The sequence below is a fragment of the Peromyscus californicus genome, unplaced genomic scaffold (assembly GCF_007827085.1).
Source record: "Peromyscus californicus insignis strain IS unplaced genomic scaffold, ASM782708v3 Scaffold_7__1_contigs__length_154581171, whole genome shotgun sequence".
Taxonomy (NCBI): domain Eukaryota; kingdom Metazoa; phylum Chordata; class Mammalia; order Rodentia; family Cricetidae; genus Peromyscus; species Peromyscus californicus.
This window is the reverse complement of record NW_026294595.1, coordinates 75,064,469-75,078,594: the sequence shown is the minus strand read 5'-3', so window position 1 is coordinate 75,078,594 and position 14,126 is coordinate 75,064,469. Positions and strand designations below refer to the sequence as shown.

General features: G+C 36.2%; 1 pseudogene; it reads left to right on the top strand.

Annotated features, from left to right (window-relative positions):
* The first annotated feature begins 13,372 nt into the window (after window positions 1–13,372).
* Window positions 13,373–13,545, top strand: LOC128102791 (uncharacterized; annotated as a pseudogene).
* Window positions 13,546–14,126: the final 581 nt, after the last annotated feature.

Genomic DNA, 14,126 nt, shown 5'->3' with positions numbered 1-14,126 from the left:
TCAAAGTTTCTGTAAATAACCCCAGGTGTTATAAGAAAAAGATATATACATATTATATATATATATATATATGTATATATATAATAGCTAAGAAGAAGCTATACATTTAGAAGATGAGGAAATGGGAAAAGTTGGCAGAGGATAGAGTAGAGATGTGCAAGTGATACAGACACAGTGTTCATGTGTTCAAGTCTCAGCAACAACAGCAAAACAGTAAATGGCATAGAATTTATGAAATCTCATCTTAAGAACAAAAGCGACTGTAACTTCCTTTTGAGGCTTCATCTACTGAGGATTAAATCAGGATAAAATCCTGTGAATTATGCAGATGTTGTTTCTGATTTTAGTAAAACTTCAAAACAAAGATAGAAATAGAATCCAAGTTGTAAGTTACAATTAGACAGAATCAAGAAGTCCTGGTGTAGGATTGCTCAGTAGGTGACTACAGGTGACAATGAGGTACCATAGGTTTCACAAAGCTAGAAGGAAAGGTGTTGGGAAAGTTTGCTTCATAAAGAAAGGAGAGGCATTTGAGAAAACAGTTGTGTTTAATCTGATTTTAATAATTAAGTAATATATACCTAAATTGAAATATAACAATTCTCCATGTATAAACTTATGTTTGCAGACACTAATTTTGAAAAGTTAAAGAAAAATAACTGGAATCCATAATTCAATTTACTTGTTGTAGATGACACAAGTGATTATTAGAACAGAGGTATATTAAAGACAAACTGAATTAAAAGAAACAGAAGGAGCACCTGCATACAGATATCCTAACAGAAAACATTAGTGGAATTATGGTTTCTTACATAAATGGCACCTGGGGGAACAGACTGCCCCAAGAAGTAATTGTAGAGAATATTCCTGTCTAGTAAGTAATCTTCTACGTTTCAGTGAGATGTGCTATTCATAGGTGTGGCTCATTTATAACTGTGGTGAATAACTGCTATAGTTCTTCGAAAATCCAGGCATGCATATTCATAGGAGGGACAGTGACAAATGCTTTGGCAAAGGCTTTGAAAAGACACAAAGTGTGTGTTCTCATCGGCATCTGTCAACTTTGATTTCCCTAACATCATACTCTCTCTAGATGCTTTGACTTCGCAGCCCAGCACGGGTGGGATCTAGAGGGACAAGGGTTTTATATACGTGTATGTATGTATTCTTCCTGAGGTGTGCCAAGTTGATTTGATTAAACACTTCTGACATTTTGATTCTTCAAATTATAATCAGTGGGAAATTTGACTGGGTAAAAAGTTCATAATCATTACAGTGAAATGAGGAAATGAGACTCAGCTTCATTCATGGAAAAATAAATACACTGTAGATAGCAGCTGAATACAAAAAAGTGTGCTCCAGTATCAGTATCCTAGCAAAGGTCACCTGACTGTTGTAGTGTTTTCATCTTCAGATGCAAGTGGTTCATAGATTAACTCACAGAATTATCCAGTTCCTCTGAAATAATGCAGCATTGGGTGATAATGGTATAATCAGGATAGTAATGCAGAGATTTTTAGATTTCTAAAGAAACTTAAAGATAGCAGGGTAAGTGAGGAATTTACTTGTGGCAGTATATCATGGTATAAATTTTTTGGAGAAAGCATGACAATTCAGTAATATTTGTCCTAAGTGCTGTTCCTCTATTGACTACTCTTATAAGAGCTCATAAGGGAATGTAACACAGAGGAAAAAAAGTTGATGGTTTTCTCCAATCTGTACAACTGTAAAATTTCACCAGGGGGTGACAAATGAATTCTATTTAGATGTCCTTGTTCCTTAATAAGGATAATCTATTGCAGAGTGTTTACAGCTAGATAAAAAAAAATGTTGCTTGTTGTATGTTTAGAGTAAAATAACATTAATTTCTTTGACAGGACAGCTCTGAATTAACATGAGTTGACAATATAAAGAAATTTTAAATAAAAAAAAATAATGCTAGGGTGTTTACAATTTCACATTGATAGTGCATTAATGTCTCCAGTCTTACAGGTACTGAAGATGGATGTTTCAATTGATCTATTGCCTAAACTGTAATTAGAGTTTTTAGTTCTTCTCATATAAAACAAGAATTTTACCTCACATTGATTTGATAAATAAAGTTTGTACCTTATAAATTGTATACATAGGAAAAATAGACAATTTTATAGACTGTAAACTCTACTATCATTAGTAATAAAATGATTTCCTTTAAAGCTCCTGCTCATAAAGCTGACGTGAACATACGAGAAAAAAAAACTGGAGTTATGTCTCATTATTGCTCTTCTTAGCTTTTCTTTCTTTCTTCCTTCCTTCCTTCCTTCTTTCCTCCCTTCCCCCCTTTCTTTCTTTTCTTGATACCAGGTGTTTTTATGTGGCTCTGGTTGGCCTTAAACTTCGTAGCCTAGGCTGTACTTAATCTCACAAATATGTGCCTTCCTCTGCCTCCTAAGAACTAGGATTAAAGACATATGCCACTAGTTCTGACCCTCCACTATTGTTCTTATAGCATTTACTGAGGTTCCAAAATCACCAGATGTTGTAAGAAACAGTACAAAATGTGCAACTCTCAATAAAGAAAGGCAGACACTATCCTAGGCTCAAAAACAGATACTTTAAGGGAGGATTGCCAAATGATTTGTGAGGAAACTTTAAAGCCTAATAGTCATCAAAATTGCTGAGTATGGTGCTTTACTTTTGCAGAGGGCCAGCCGCAGCAGCTGACAGGTCCCAAGAGAATCTCAGGAGTAGGTGAGAGAAGGCTGACCCAGGCACAATGGTCGGGAGAAACTTGCAGCCTGATTGACTAACAGACAGAGTATTTATTTATACAGAAATCAGTAAACAGGAACTTAGATCATATCATTTTTGTTTTAGGGCATGTGTTTCACTTCCTCTTGTATACCTCTTAGTCATTATTGGTAAACTGACAGTTCTCCCTCAAGTTTAATCACCATTGATAAACAGTTGCTTTTTACAACCATTTTTACTCATTAACCCCCTAACCCAATTTTTAAGAATCTATAGGTGTATTACAGCCAGTTCTCAGTCTAGTAGCTTTGGTAGCTCAAGGACACTAGATCAAAACGAAATCTCCAAGAGAGCCCAGGTAGATTATCTTGTCCAAAGCAGTGCACTACTAACTCTTAATGGCAAGAGTGCCCCCAAAATATCCTCAGCCAAAACTGCTGCAGTTATTATTCAAATTCTGGCATAGTACAATATTTATATTTTAGATCTTTATAGAACTTGTTTTTATGTCTAATCCTGGTATTCTTTTCTTCTTTTGTCATATGATATCACAGTGGTTCTGTGTGTGCTAACTTTTCTAAGACAAGAATGTCCTGACATCTCAGCCTTTATCATTTTTCTCCATCATTCTTTGCCAATCAATATAAGTCTCTGAGTTGAGCAGGGGTAACTTCAGGTAATCTAACTTTGTTGCTCTACATGCTCTGCAATTGTCTGAGTATATGTTGGGAACAGGCTTATAATCTTACCTGTGGCAAACCCTCTAGCCATGGAGTCTTGCTGACATTTTTTTTTGAGACAGGGTTTCTCTGTGTAGTTTTGGTGCCTGTCCTGGATCTCACTCTGTAGAACAGGCTGGCCTCAAACTCACAGAGATCAGCCTGGCTCTGCCTCCCGAGTGCTGGGATTAAAGGCATGTGCCACCACCACTCTGCTCTTGTTGACATTTTTAAGTTTACTTTGTTTTATTATCTTGTTTCTGAGTAAGTACAGGGACAGATGTTTCAAGAATGTCTCATATCCCCATAAAGAGACCTCTGACTTCTTTATACATGTCACAACCTCTAAGGCATAAGGAAGACCTTCAATTAGATAAGGATAGATATCTCTCTAAAAGTGGGAGGGGAAGTATGCTCAGGAACCTCCTGGGGAAGCCTAGAAGCAGTACTCCTGGGAGAAGGCATAAATGATATATGAGAAAATTTCCATCAACCCAATACCTCCAAATTGTACAAATATTAAAAGTCCCCCAAGTATGCAATAGGCAGAGATCAAAATAAAATGTGGCCTGGTGGCCATCATGTGTCTCAGCTTTGCTGGATCTTTGTCAAGCACCTGTGCTGGCTTTATGACATTTGTTATTCCCATCAGATATGGCTATACCATACTTTGGTAAAATGTGATTGATCCTGAAAAAAAGAAAATGTTATCATTCTGCTGTACCCTTCATCTTCTATAGAATTCTTACATGTCCTAGCGCTGCAGAGATTTCCATTACAAACATCTCTTTGCCAGTTGATATTCTCCAAAAAAATGTGATGTTCTACTCAAAGAAAGAGGTAATTGTAGTAAAATGTGTTTCTTGTCTGAACTTCTGTATATAATAATAGGATATGGGAGGTACTAAAGCCAAATTTGAGGTAATTATAGAAGACCTGCTATAGAATATAATATCAAAAAATAGTTTTAAAAGGTTTTTACAAGTAGAATTTAGGATGGAGACACATGGTGGCAAAGTCCTTTTGAATGATATTCATGGTACAGTATTGTAGAGAGAAAAGTAATTAGGAAGTAGGTGGACAGAAGATTTCAAGCAAAGAATTGCAGACCAATCAATATGTCCATCATTTATATATGGAAACCACCAACTTCATTGTCAAAATAAATAAAAACCACATGAACACTCAGTGTTTTTATATGGTTACACAAATGGATGAATGCATGAATACATGAGTGATTTTATAAAATAATAGGAGTGAAACTGGCATATCATCAGTTAGGTAGTGGGTGATGTGATAGAGGAGTTAAGGAGAACAGATGTGCAATAATAGGAAGAGTTAGTGTTGATCTCTAAGTGAAGAAAATCAGGAAGCACAACCTGATGGAAGGGAACGAGAAATGAAAGAAATGAAACCACTTCAGGTAAGAAATCATAGTTAAATAACCATAGGAGAAAGGAAGAAGGAAGGAGGATGATTGTGGAGATTGAAGATGAATGCACTGGAGGTGAACTCAATTTGAAGTGAATAATGAGAAAAGCCCGAAAGGCTGGCTGGATCACTTCTATTCTGAGTGTCTAGGAAGGAAATAATTGTGTGTAACAAAGGTTGAGATAGAAAACAGTCACTTTGTGACGATAAAAAACCATCAACACTTATTATTTTTAATCAATACAACAACCCTATGCCTCTTTTGTAGGTGAGAAATCCCATGCCTTTGAAATCCTTACCTAAATAATGACAGAAATTGTGTATGGACAGTTTTTTTTAATCTAATTCTATATCTCTGGCCTTTCATTAATATTTTCCCTAATGTATGTAGAGGACTTAATGTTTCCCCTAATGTGTATAATGACTCCTCATTATAATATAGATTAAGGAAGACTGCTTATAACTTCAGGTTTATTGCAAAAATAAATCAACTATCTAACTGTGAATAAAATCTATTTATAAAGCTTAAGACACTATTGTAAAATAAACAGGGAAGTAGTAAATAGCCTATTTTAAAAACATATTGTTAGTTTTATTTATTTTGTGTGTGCAGGAGATCTTGAATATATTTGGATGTGCACCACATGTATAAAAGTGCAAAGAGTTTAGAGATGGCATCGTATATCCAGGACTTGAAATCATAGAGTTTTAAAGCTGCCCAGTATGGGTACTGGAAACTGATTAGCGGCTTTCTCAGAGAAGCATGCGCCTTTCACTGCTGTGCTGTCTCTCAAGCCCAATAGCTTGGCTTGTTGTTGTTTGTATTGCTTTGTTTTGTAAACAATGATGGTTGTCTTTGAGGTTTTCTGTCTGATTTTCATAGTGTGTGTCCCTTTCAAATGTGGTAAATGATCTTCTCATTAAGTGTTGATAGAGTTACTAAAGTTGTTTTATTCAATATTTTCTGATTTTGAGTTTTAGTCTTAACATGTTATGCCACTTGTTACAGTCACTATTTTAATTGTGGATTAAACTATTCTGTTTTATGACAATCCTACATCTGACTAGAGCCTACTGTCTATTTCTCATTGGCAATTTGATTGTTTTACATATATTAATTGGCTAAAATCACTAAAACAAAATTTGTGGTGCAAGTTCCTTATGAAGGAAAAAGTGTTGGCTTTGGCCCTTCTTTCTAGATGTTCATCTGAATTCAGTTTCATTGATGGGACTCTGGGGAAGATGACATGTTCTATCAGGAATACATGTCAAAGTGAGAGATTGTGAGACATGTCTGAAAAATAACTATAGCTTTTGAGTGTCTGTTCTTCCTGACCAAGACCAGGGATAGACAAGTTAGTCATGACCTGACATGTCTTCACCACTTGACTTTATTTATCGAGTGAAAAATAGAGAAAATGACCCATGCTGTTTCTAGAGGGAACATCAGGAAACATCTCATGCATTTGTTTTTCTGTCAGAAAACAAAATAATATATTATATGAGTTAAACTTGGGACTAAAGAGAAACATGGGACTCTGTTGATACAATCGTCTTTATGAAACAGGTGGCATTTGTTACCACAGCAGAATGTAGCTTGAATCAGACACGTACATTTCTGTGACATTCATTATAACAAATAATTTTGTACTCTTAAGAAGAGTAAAACAGCATTACCTACAGTGGCACTGTAGTATTAAAATGCTAGCGATGTCATTATCAACATAGCTCATTTTTTCTAGACACTGCTGTACAAATTTTCATAGTTAATGTTGAGGTAAAAGTTGTGTAACCAGACATATTAGATTTCAACACTCTGAATTTAAACACCTCTGTTTACATTCTCCATCTGTTCCTGAATGCTGTCTACTGCTTTCATAGAGCCCCTAATATGTTAATTATTGCTATTTGAAATTCCCTGTCAGATAATTTTAACAGCTGCATTATGTATAAGTTTGGTTCTCAGTCTTGGTTTTTCTCTCTAGATAATTTGTGGATTCCTTTTAATTTTTTGTTGTAAAGTGAACATATTTTCTCAGTAACAGAAACTGAGACAAATAGGCCTTCATGTTAATTTGAATCAACAGTCATCTAAGTTGGGTTGTTTTCCAAATGTTTCTTATAGCTGTGGGGTCTAGAAAATCTGTAGTTTCCTTATTCCATTTCTTGCTTAGGAGTTTGGGGTTTCCTATAAGCAGATTATGTGTTTTGTGTATTTTTTTTTTTTTTTTTTTTTTTTTTTTTTTTTGGTTTTTCGAGACAGGGTTTCTCTGTGTAGCTTTGCGCCTTTCCTGGAACTCACTTGGTAGCCCAGGCTGGCCTCGAACTCACAGAGATCCGCCGGCCTCTGCCTCCCGAGTGCTGGGATTAAAGGCGTGCACCACCACCGCCCGGCTGTCTTGTGTATTTTTAATGACAATTCGCTTTAAAAAAATTATTTTACATCCTGACTGCATTTTCCCCTCCCTCCTTCCCCACCACCCCCTTCTCAATCCAGTCCTCCTCTGCTTCTGTTCACAAAGGGGCAGGCCTCGCATAGTATCAACAGAGCGTGTCATATCAAGTTGCTGCAAAAATAAGTACCTCGCCTTATATTAAGGCATTGCAATCCAGTATGAGAAATTCAAGCAATAAAACTGTATTTATGTGGTATTATGGAAGGGAAGAATATGTGTAATTTTGGGTAATCTGTTGGCCTTACTCTTAAGTCTTGACTAAAAAGCTATTTATTCAATTATGTATCTCCCCTACTTTTGTTTAACTTCTTTTTATATGTATATTTTTTGGTGCCTGAACATATTCCTTTGGGTGCATATGCATATTTTATGCACAGGCATGCTCAATCTAAAAGTCAACATCTGATGTCTTCTTAGATCACTCCTCTCTCTCTCTCTCTCTCTCTCTCTCTCTCTCTCTCTCTCTCTCTCTCTCTTGCTCTTTCTCTCTCTCTCACCCTCCCTTCCTCCCTCCCTCCCTCCCTCCCTCCCTCTCTCTCTCTCTCCATTCTCTCTCTCTCTTTGAGAGTGTCTCTCACTAATATGGAGCTTGCTGATTCAGCTAGACTGGCTAGTAAGCAAGGTTCAGAAGCCCATCTGTCTCCATGACCACAGCACTGGTGTTATGTGACTTTTTACGTTGGTGCTACAGATCCAATGCATGATCTCATGATTATGCAATAAGCATTTACTGGCTGAACCATTACGTTAACTTCCTCTCTTCTTTAAAGGAACATTACAATGGTGTGAGAGCAGTAGCCTTTTCCTCCCTGGCATTAGGCTCTGGTAAAGTATTTTGCCTTGGAAAGAAACTTTTGGAATGAAGAAGGACTTGGGACTATGTAACTCAAGATTAATCTCTTCTGCCATCCAGGACTACAAAGGAATCAACTGTTCTCTGGCTTCCTCTCGGGGAAGTTGGTGATATTCCTGGACATAAAGCCCATGTACACACAGGACAGTTATGCTAGAGTTGCTCCTATAGTTTTCAGCTCTCAGCCTGGCTTGTATTCAACCTTTGGCAGTGTAATCCATTGCTACATGTATTGTATCAATTTCTGGTTGCCCTAACTTGTGCTATAGTCTCTGAGTTTACCTGACGCTCCGTATTTCATCATGGCACTCTTTCTAAAACCTTAGTTCTCTGTTTTCTCCAAATAAAGTTACTAGGTGAAGGCTAAGCTCTGATTCTGGGAAAGGAAGACAGAGGGGAAACTGGGAACATAAGGAAGCTGAGGAGTTATAAACAAATAGGACAGACATTATTTATTCCCCCCTCCACAGTCTGCTAAGCAGGCAGACACTGGCATGCATGTACTCAGGCACATAGTGGCAAACATGGGTCACACACAGAGCGGCAGGGGATGGCTGGAAAGGTCAAATTACAAAAAGTCACATGCATCTGTACTCAAAGCCATGTTTATATAGAATCAAGCAAAATTGATATCTTGTCACACAGGATAATAATACATTAATATTACTGGATAGCCAGGTGGTGAGTTCTTTCTAGGTGAAGATGATTTCTGCCATTCTTAGCTTTCTTTAGTTGTGTGTAGTTCTTTGTGTAAGGTTGAGGCCTCAATTAATGAAAAAAGGCCAGAGACTTAAAATAAGTGAGGAGGGATCTATAGGTGGGGGAAGTCTGAAGGATGGATACAGAGGAGGAAAAGATTTATTGTATTACAATATCAAAAAATAAAAAATGATAAATATATTAATAGTATGGGAACTTATAGAAGATTCTACAGGAAATTTGAGGAAGCTTATAAAAACATGAGCTAAAGATGTGATCCTGATATAAGGTTTTTTTTGTTTTGTTTTTGGTTTTTAGAGGCAGGGTTTCTCTGTGTAGTTTTGGTGCCTGTCCTGGATCTCACTCTGTAGACCAGGTTGGCCTTGAACTTACAGAGATCTGCCTGGTTCTGCCTCCCGAGTGCTGGGATTAAAGATGTGCTCCACCACAGCCCAGACTGACATAATTTTCTAATTAAATTTTCCAGCATCAACGCTTAAGAAATTAGGCTATGTTAATAACTGTAATCTAGGCATGTTTGTGTATTTGATGTATTAATATCCAATACTCACATTGAAAAGCATGTGTGATTTAAATACCTACAGTGAATAATAAAGTGAGTTTATTAATTCTGTTAATGCATTAAATCTGATTTAAATTGACAACTTGAAATTTGAATAAACGTTTAATTTTTGCTCTCTCTTTGAGAAAGACCAATTTAGAGTAACATTGAACACGTAATGATATAGACTTCACATGCAAGCAAAATCTAAAGCAAAACAAAACTAGTATGGAACTATATGTACACTCGGTCTAACATAGTGGGAAGACTATACAATCAGCTCAAAGAAGAGGATGCAAAGATTTTGTAAACCGCATATGAAACTTTGACTAAAAAGACATTTCACAAATTTAACAAGGTTAACTCACCCATAACACCATGAAAAATTAGAGAAGGCATAAATAACGCCTTAAAAATTATCATTTCAGTCAAAACCAGTTACAAGTAAATAAACATGAGAAGGCATAAATGAAGCTAAACAAATTTTCTCTAGAAGAAACAGCATCACATACACACACAGTTACACATATGAATGGTAACTGAACAAACATTAATGAATATCAAATACCACAAATCAGGGGGAAAACTACATTGTAAAGATATATTAGAGCCAGAGACAACACAATCAAATTGAAAACAATAGATAGGAAATGAGTAACAAGACTAATCAAATTCAAGACAAGAGGAAATAAGCAAAAATAATTACAGTGGGGCCGACAATGACAAGAGATTGCTGCAAAATGATGTGACTTGGTTTTGGAATTATGGAAATATACACCTTAATGGCCAAAATGAAGTGAAAGCTAATATAAAATGATGGTGCATAACTGGAGCTGAATCAAAATAACATGCACTAAAGTAGAGACACCATAGAACAGCAATGGCTCAATTTGGGCAGCGGCACCAAACAGGAGTGTGTGATTCAATAGACTATACAGGAATTCATACTTAAATAAAAGAAATCCATAACGTATTTTCAAATTGCATCTGTATAGTCTAGGTTATATTATGTCATGAAAATAATAAACTAAATACTTCATAAAAATAGAATACAATATTATTTATGCCATAAGAAAAATTTCCCTCAAATACATTTTAAAATATAAAACATGATCAGCCAGAGATAACAAAAGTACTTTATTTAAAATTATTTCTCCTGATACACACAAAACCACAAGTGTATTGAATAATCCTATAAGCAAACAATGAGTCAATAGATCAATATTCATACACAAAAACTTGTCTAAAGAAAGAAATTTATGATAAATCACAAAAAGTAATGTTTTAATATTCTTCAGAAGTATTATGCAACAATTTGTACAAATTTTGCTGTCCTAATCAAATAGGTTCATACATGTTTGTTTGTTAATCTGGATTTGTTTCTATTTCAGAGCATTTACTTTTCTGTTACAATGTAAACCAAAAATATAGAAAAAGCAGATGACTTGAAAATGAGGAGAAATGAAAAAAAGAAAAACGAAGGATAAAGGGAGATTCTCATTATGTAAGTATTTATTTGTTGTGGTGTGTGTGTGTGTGTGTGTGTGTGTGTGTGTGTGTGTGTGTGTGTGTGTACACTCTCATGCAATTTAAGAGAACAACTTTTGGGAAGCAATTCTTTACTGCCCTCTGTGGGAACCTGGAACTTTGTACTGGATTCAAGTCATCACTCTTGTATGCAAACTGCCCCTGTATACTGAACATTCCTGTTGGCCTTAGTACAGGATTTTTTGAAATAAAATATATCTGATGAATTCTGTGTGAACTTTTGGAGCTCTGTTACACCTATTTTAACTTATTTCTACCACAACTCCTTTTCTGCACCATTTCACACCTGTCAGATGACGATGTTGTAGACTCAACTTCCACCTCATAAGACTGTTTCTCTTATAGTTTTCTAACCAAGTTCTTTGTCTTTTATGGAGCCATAATACTGAGACTACCTCTATTCTACAAGTTATTTCTCTGCTATATTGTATGTCTTATTTCTTTTGTTATTGTTTAAACACATAAATTTATCTATTTTGTATTTTGAAGTCTTTTTAAAAAATTGAGTAACATCCTATGGTGATTTCCAGAACTTATCTACATTGCAAATATTGTTTGATATGTTTAATGTTTAATTTCACAATGCCAAAGGTTCCCATTGTAGCTGAAGTTTTCCTGTGTCCCAGTGGTCAGGATATATCTCTCCTACTTACGTCCCCCAAGTAAACACACAGAGGCTTATATTAATTAAAACTTCTTGGTCATTAGCTCAAGCCTACCACTGAGTAGCTCTTACACTTAAACTCAGCCCATTTCTGTTAATCTATATGCTGCCACATTTTCCATGGCTTTACCTGTGTGCCAATCCATGCTACTCCCTGAAGAGTGGGCTGGCCTCTCCTCTCTCAGCCTACCTGTCCCCAGCAGTCTCCTTGTCTGCTTATCCCACCTATACTTCTTGCCTGGCTAGTGGCCAATCAGCATTTTATTTATCAACCAATCAGAGCAAAATAGATTCACAGCATACAGAACATCCCACAGCATTCCAATTTGTCCACGCATGAACTAATAATATTTTAAATTTGCATACTATGTGATAGATTTTTTTGGACTTTAAAAAAAAAATCTGCCTTTAATCACGGTCACTTCGGGTTAGATATCTCCTGTTAAATGCTTACTTTATGTGCAGAATTGGAATTTCTGTGCATATATGGCATCCAATCACATTGGGGACTTTTGGTGGTAGAAGCAGGAGTAGAAAAGATAATAGGGAGAAAGAGAAGTCAACAGCGGGCCATGAAAACAGCAGATGCATAGCATACATACATGAAAACATTACAAAGAAGTCCATTTTCATACTTACTGACCGTGAACCCCCAGACATTTTTTGTGCTTGGGGATATATGTTTTGTGTATATATGTGTGCACCTGGATAAGCCCATGCATGAATGTGGAGTAAACAGGAGTTTGTTCAATGACCTCCTTTATCATTGTCTTCCCCTTTACCATATAACAGGACCTCTCATTGAACTTGAGCTTGGGGCTTCTGGGTTTTGCTTTTTTTTTTTCTTTTTTTTTTTTTTGGTTAATTTGTTTGGATGTTTGTTGTGTTTTGTCATGCTTTATTTTTTTTTTAGACTACTGGGAATAAACTTCATAGATGCTCCTATTTCTACCAGTGCTGTGGTGGGATTATAGGTTCGGTTTACCATACCCAGCTTTTTTTGTGATGTTGGGATCCAAATTCAGGTATTATCCACTGAGCCATTTCCAGAATCTCTCATGATAATATTCTTACTAATAAAATATTTTCAGCAAGCAATTTTTTTTAATTGAAATGTATTTATTATTAGAAGAGTAGTGCTAACCCAGTCAAATCCAGATAGGTGATACTTACCATAAGGATGGTATAACCAGGAAGAAAAACCACAGCCTCACGTTTAGGTGATTAGTAAAGCTGTTTTGGCTAAGCTTCTGGAAGTTCAGTGGCAGACATGATAAGATGTTTACTGGTGCCAACCCATTCGGAGGGCCTGATCCATTGGGGACACCTCAGCCATTGGTTCATAGTTCATGTGTTTCCATTCATTTGGCTATTTGTCCCTGTGCTTTATCCAACCTTGGTCTCAACAATTCTCGCTCATATAAACCCTCCTCATTCTCGCTAATTGGACTCCCAGAGATCCACCTGGGGCCTAGTCATGGATCTCTGCATCCAGATCCCTCAGTAGTTGGATGAGGTTTCTAGCACAACAATTAGGGTGTGTGGCCATCCCATCACCAGAGTAGGTCAGTTCGGGCTGTCTTTCGACCATTGCCAGCAGTCTGTTGTGGGGGTATCTTTGTGGATTTCTGTGGGCCTCTCTAGCACTTTGCTTCTTCCTATTCTCATGTGGTCTTCATTTACCATGGTCTCCTATTCCTTGTTCTCCCTCTCTGTTCTCGGCCTTTTAGCTAAGATCAAGTGTAGTATCTGTTCTTATCAGCAAGCAATTATTATTTAAAATATTCATCATTTATTGAGGTTATTGCTAAACAGGAAGCAGGTTTGGCAGTCTTCATGACTACTCACCAAATTTGTTAACTGTTGAGATGTGATTTACAAGTCCTATGTCATTTTGCCTCTTCCAGTGCTTGGCTATAACCCTGCATCTTTTAAAAAGCTACGCACAACAAATAAAGAAAAAAGAGATCATGAATTTGAGAATCAGAAATGAGGTACATAAGAGGGAAGAAAAGGAGAAGTGATATAGTTTACCTTCAAACAATAAAATAAATTTTAAAATTACACATAATGATTCTACCCAACTTCTCAGTGACTCATTATTGCCAGAAGTAGTCTTAAATTTGGAAAGGAGAAGAAGATAATTGTGTCCAGAAGTGGAGTGTCCAGCTGGTGTTAGAGTAAGCATGATGCAAGCCTTGTTTCGGGAAAGGGAGAAAGGTGAATTTTCATATCAGTGATCATCAGAAAATGTTTTGAACAGCTTCAAGAATAAGGACTTAGCTTCAAAATAAAATCAAAAGTCACACATATGCAAAATATTTCTTTCTAATATGTATCTTTGCAGAATTCTCTATGCAATTGGGTATAATAGAATATTTGTCTTGGACAATCATTTGTTGTCATCTTGAAACACGAATGACTTTATCATTTGGTTAAAAAAAAATTCTATCTAGAAGTTACA